The sequence below is a fragment of the Coenobita brevimanus genome, chromosome 114 (genome assembly GCF_032717465.1).
Source record: "Coenobita brevimanus isolate Jiangsu-jjx chromosome 114, ASM3271746v2, whole genome shotgun sequence".
Classification (NCBI taxonomy): Eukaryota; Metazoa; Arthropoda; class Malacostraca; order Decapoda; family Coenobitidae; genus Coenobita; species Coenobita brevimanus.
In genome coordinates, this window is record NC_137067.1 from 18,286,601 (window position 1) to 18,293,186 (window position 6,586).

At 43.6% G+C, this 6,586-nt stretch overlaps 1 pseudogene; it reads right to left on the reverse strand.

Annotated features, from left to right (window-relative positions):
* Positions 1-3,666: 3,666 nt before the first annotated feature.
* On the reverse strand, positions 3,667-3,785 carry LOC145418501 (5S ribosomal RNA; annotated as a pseudogene).
* Between the last annotated feature and the right edge of the window lie 2,801 nt (positions 3,786-6,586).

A 6,586-nucleotide genomic window follows, 5' to 3' on the forward strand; every position in this document is an offset into this window, starting at 1 on the left:
AATTAGCAGAACATAAGATGGCCCAGTGACTGGTATAAAGTGTACAAGCTGTGATGCAGTAGTGGAGGTAGCAAAGGCAACGGAATCAGCGGATTATTGACCTGCCTCCAAAGCCATAGTATGCATTCGTGAACCAGAGGAGAATGGTGACGCACTAACACACCGTCACCGTCCCCAGCAACCCCGGCAGCACCACCCAGCACACCGTCATAGTCCCCAGCAACCCCAGCAGCACCACCCAGCACACCGTCACCGTCCCCTGCAGCACCACCCAACACACAGCCATCGTCCTCAGAAACCCCAGCAGCACCACTCAGCATACAGCCACCATCCTCAGAAACCCCAGCAGCACCTGCTAGCACACATGCCCATCCCGAGAACTGCCGCTGGCAACTATAACACAATTTACTTCATCCAACTCACCCGAGCCTGACCCAGCCAACATAACACGTCCTTGACAAGCCATCTTAATGGACGGTGAGAGGCGGCCTGTCTGCGGCATGGACACAATAACACGATAACCCAACACATTTACCACTAAAATAATGACAGGATGGTGCTACTTAGACTGGACGAGTATTTCATCAGTGTCAAATATTGCTCGATTGGGTGTCATTTTGGCTGTTGAACTGCGCTCTCAGTCAGGAGTGGGACATTGCTGGGAGAAAATGTAACGACCAGCTTGTCTTTATGCTGATATCCGACTCTCTCTCTCTCTCTCTCTCTCTTTGTCTAACTTATTTTCTCTAACTCCATCTACCTGTTTATCAATCTATCTATCTGTATCTATCAGTATATTTGATTATCTGTATGTCTACCCATGTATCAGTCAATCTTTGTCTAAACATGCCTGTCTGTCTGTCTGTCTGTCTGTCTGTCTTTATTGCTATCTATTTCTCTGTCTGTACCTGCCTTGATCTATTCGCTGCTAACAGTGCACAGAAACTACTAACATTATATATTTGTATCAAGTGGACCTTGTTTACTAGCAATTTGTGTATACAACTTCCATTGTTATTTCTTTTTAATCAAAATAGCTCCACCATGTTCAGCCATTGTCTTGTAAAGAGTGACTCTTAATTTAGTCTTTACTAATTACTTCATTATTTGAGAAAGAAATATAGTCATTTATTATTAATGTCGAAATAACCCAAGATTATTTCTATCTGTACAAATGTTATTCTTGTGCCACTTTTACCGGGATTAACTTCTCGTCTTTTTTTAATTTGTTATTTAATAGAATTATTCTTTTCCGAAATATTTTGTACAGTCATTACTTTAATGGAATACCGGTAATTTTCATCGAATTCTAATTGTGGAATGACACCAGAAATATCATGAATATGATCCTTAAGCTCCCATATCTGCCTAAACTATACTGTCTACTTTAATTTGTCCTAAAATCGCCGTCTCTTCTTGAATGTTTAGCTGTAACAAGACTTCTATACAAGAGGACGGATAATAGTCAAGAAGTGTTGTGGAAACGATGGTGAGTTGTGTTGTGTAAATCTGCCATTGATCTAGGGGAAAATCAGCCACAATAGGACGAACATTTCCGTCAAGTTAAGGTGGACGACCTAAAAGGAAATTGTTGTTGACACAGAACACAGCCGTTCAGACATACAGCGTAGTAAAATGCACTGTGTTTAGTGTTAACCTTGTTGGCCGTCACAGTGGGGTTGGTGAGGACTCAGAATATGGAGATTACTGTCGCTGGCTGTCGTCTGTGGTAGTTTAGGCTGAGCACTAAACCTGCACCAGATTTCGTAAAGCTTAAGCTGATTTTACGACAGGGAATTCTCCACAGTAGCTGGTTAGTGTTAGAAGTTATTCCGTTTCGTTGTATGTTTTCACTATGTTATATATCAGCTTTGGTTGTGAAGTGTTTAGCGATACTGGCGTACAGAGGAAAGTATGAACAAGGAATCTGACACAAACCTAAAATTTGTGAATAATTTCCCTGTACTGAATACTTCCCCTGGACTCCCTCTCACAGTTTATCTAAGCAACCTCCTTTAGCTGAAAGTAATGTACCCACCCCCACTGCCTCTCATTCCCTTCACCCTTCACGTTCCCACCCTTCCACCACCCTCTCCTCCCCTTCACCTGTCATGGTTTCCCCCTTCCACCACCTCTCCCCTCCTCCTTTTCTCTCATGTCTCCACCCTCCACCACCCTCTCATCAACCCTCACTTCTCGTGTCTCCCCCTTCCACCACCCTCTCCTCCCCCTCATTCTTCGTCTGCATCCTCCATCATCTTTCCCTCTTCCCTCACCGCTCATACATGGCCCTCACACAACCTTCCCCCACCACTCTTTTCTTTCTCCTCACCCCTCATGTAGGACCCTCCCCTCCACCACCGTCCCAGCTCCCTAAACTCCTTTTGTACCCCCACAAGGCCTGTTCCCTCCGCTACCTTTCTTCCTCCCCAGTCCCTCCTTTCTTCTTCACCACTACCTTCCCTCTCAGTCCTCATGTGCCTCCCCCCCCCCACTCCCTGACTTCTCCATCACCCATCCATCTCCGTCACTTCTCATATACGTCCCATCACAGTCTAGATTTTCCATTTCTGTTTCTTCCTCCTCCAAGCCTTCATTCCCCTTTCACCTGTCATATATGCTTCCACACAGTCTTCCCTTCCATCATCTTTACCATCCTTTCATCATCCCTCCCTCCTCCTCAACCCCTTAACTCCATCACCTTTTTTTTTTTTCTCTCTCTCTCCCATTCACTTCCCCTCCACCATCCCCTTTTTCTCCCCTTCACCTCACTCTTCCTCTCACCAGTCATATGTCTACACACGGCCTGCCCCTTTGTGCACCTATTCCCTCTCTCTCCATATGTATCTCCAGCTCTACCGTCCCCTTCATCACCCCTCCATCCCTCACACTCCTCAGATATTCCCTCGCATTCCCTCACCACATTTTCCTTTCCCCCTTTCAACTCTTATGAATGTTACCTTCAACACAGTCTCTTCTCCTTCGCCCCGTGTAAGGGGGAAACCCGGTAGTGCATAGGCAAGTATGTTCAACTTGAAACCGGAAGAACTCAAGTTCGATTGATGGGCCGGTCAGACTGGTGGACTAAATTTGTTTCCCCTTTGTCCCTGTTCTTGCAGTAGTTTAGTTGTAGAGCTGGATGTAAACTGACTACTACTGGTTCTTTTCAAGGAGAAGATTGTGATTTGACAAATATTGAGTGTGTACCTTAATGACCCTCGTGCAGTTGATAGGCAGAGATCCATTTCTCTCCTCCCTCCTCCTCTTCCTCGTCCTCCTCCTCTTCCATATATGACCCTATCACCGTCTTCCTCTCTCCCTCGTCTTCCACCCACTGGTACAGCACAACACACTGAAGCCAGTCGCTTTAGCCTGAGTCTCACACCCACCCATCCTGCCAGTCAACAACGCCTTCCCCCTCCCCCATACCGTTCTCCCTGAGTTTTAATTTCTGAGGCGACTCTTTTGCCATCTCTCCACGCCACACCACCATCACCCACGTTATCTGATCCACCACCAAGATGATAATGGATAGAAGTTGTTCATTCATTCATTCATTCATTGCCAGACGCCATGTATCCCAAATGGGGTGGCCAAGGGCTTAGAGTTAATTGTTTTACAGGGAGGGGCACTAATCCTCCACCAACCCCACTTGACACGTAGGGATGCCAACAGCATCTGGTGTTCCCAGGCGGTCACCCATCCAAGTACTAACCAGACCCAACGTTGCTTAACTTCGCTGATCGGACGGGAAGCGGTGTACTCAAGTTGTTCCAGTACTTATTTTTTCCCTGCACACTATTGTACCTGTTGACTTGTATTTTCACTTTATGAGAAACAAGATAAAAAAACATCGCATTTTCTTATTATACATCAAGCTGGGCATTGCATTAGTGTCTGTCCAAATGTGAATAATATTTTTTGCTACACAGCCACAATTCTTCAAGATTCCTTTCACCAGGTGATCCTGTACCACTATACTTCCTCCGCCTTATCTTGGCGGAGATTTCCGTCCTCTTGGAGTTAATTCCTTGTGTCTCAGTAGCAGAATACGCACAAAATTAACAGTTTTATAAGGTGGACATACTGCATCCATATAAATACTACACACACACACACACACACACACACACACACACACACACACACACACACACACACACACACACACATACACACACACACACACACACACACACACACACACACACACACACACACACACACACACACACACACGCACACACACACACACACACACACGCACACACACACACACATATATAATTATCTGTGAAGATAATTCACGACCTAGAGGTTCAAGTGTAAACCCTCATTAAGGCCCTCAGTACGAGGGTGCTGTCCTAAGTTAAATAAGTAATGGCGTCATTGGCCTGAAAAGGATATGATGATACCTGCCGACTCTGACCATGGCACCAGGATGAGCTGTTATGTCTCTTAATTAGCACAGCATTCATTAACTGGATCGAGTCTGCATGTGGTGTCAGTGGCTGGGGCTTGAAGGGGAAGGTAATGGTCTATCTATCTATATACCTAGGCTGCTTCCCCCAAGGAAAGGGAGGTAGCCGAGACAGGACGACACACTCCATTTACTCATCCATTCAAACACATTCATTCACATCTTAGCCCCAAAGGGGAGAACGGACAGATCCTCACCGCACCACACCGCACACGGGTCAACTGCGCAATGCAATCAGTGATGGTACAGGCCCATTATTGTCGCTCTGTTGCCGGGTTGGCCACTTTGTCTTCTGGGAGGTTTTAGACCAGGTTAGGTTAGACTGTTCGGGCTTGGTTAGGTTCGGTTTGTTTATGTTAGTTTGTCAAGGCTTTGTTAGGTTAGCCCTTCGTATGCCAGGTGGGGTCAGATGGACCCCAACATATTTTTTTAATGATGCCATGTAGGCCCTGATTGTTTTAGAGATATGGCGAACCATGACTTTGTTTGTCATGGCCGATTGTATAAGCACAGAAGTTTGTAGTGAAAAAGCTCTTTTACTTCAAGAGTTTGGAGGGCGCCAAGTTAAAGGGGGGTAGTCCAGTACCCCACCTAGAATTCCGTGTAACACTTTTTTTTTTTTTTTTTTTTTTTTTTTCAAATTCTTGATATTATTCACTATGTCACTGAATGTTGAGATATAGTCTGCGGTGGAGAATCGTACAAGATCCTCCCGTTTCTGATGCTTATGATGACATATAAGTTGGTTTTACTGAATGTTTACCAAATTTGTAATCATTCAAGGGTTTTTCTGAATATAATGTAAATGCCAATCTTTTCCTGGACATCAGTAATGTCAGTCTAGTTTACTTCATTTGTAAATCATTCAGGGGTTTTCTGAAAATAAATGCTAATTTTGTCTGTTTTCTGAACATCGATTCTGCCTAATTCATCGAGTAATTTTATTTTCATGAGTTTTTTCTATGGTATTATAACTGATTATACATTTATTTTAATATGTTATGAGCATGCTGAATGAATAAGAATGATGTAACCTAAAAATATAAGCCACATTATTCATTACATGTGCAAACTTCAATACATTTGAACTCATAAAAATCTTACTAGAAAAGAAAAAAAGAAAAAAAAAAAGCTGTACAGTGGATTGGCTGCACGTCCCGTGTCCTGGGCGACATATGTACAAAGTTTAGTAATTGTAACTTTGTGTATACGGCAGAAATCCACCAATTAGGTTGGGGTCTCTCAAGATCCCACATGGCGTTCCGGGTTACGAATTTTCACTCAGCGTACGAAGGGTTAGGTTAGCTATGGTTTGGCTTTCTTAGATTAGGTTATGTTAGGGCAGTTTAATTTGCTGGGGATAGGGTAAGCTACGTTAGTTTGTTAGGATAGTCTGTTATGCTTTAGTTTAGGTTAGAATGGTTAAGCTATAGATAGATAGCTATAGATTGATAGATAGAATGGTTAAGAGTTGGGTTGAGATTGGATAAACAGGGTTAGTTTAGTCTGTCAGGGATTGAATAGATTAGGTTGGGTTGGGTTAGTCTGCTGGAGTTAGGTTTGGTTCAGTTCAGTCAGGTTGATTTGTTAGGTTTAGGTTATGTCAGGTTAGGTATAGGTAAATGAAGTAATAGTAAACATTCTGAGCATAGTAATGAGTGCGTTGTGCTGAAATGGCTGTATGGAAATATGCGACTGGGACATTGACTCGTAGCAACGCTTTTTACTCGCTTAATTAATCTATACATCTGTGTGTCTGTCGTGCCTTTTAATGGACACTCGGCCACTTCATCATACTTTAGCCTTCACGTCCTATCGCTGTCTTTGGATGGATGGAGGGAAAAACTTGTTAGCAATGATTAACGTCATTCATCCAGTATTTTTTTTGTTAGTTAATCCTGTTGACCCGCTGGAATTCGGCTTCAGGCACTAGAGTGAGAGTAAATAAAATATTCGCAGATAATTTTTCGTTACTGCAAAACTGAGCTACGAAAAACAATGACTGATGAAAAGGTACGTCGTGGTACTTAAAGTACAATGGACAATCAGTGTAATGTAAGAGACAACAGAAGTAAGGGCAGCATCAATTACTCATCTGCCAAAACT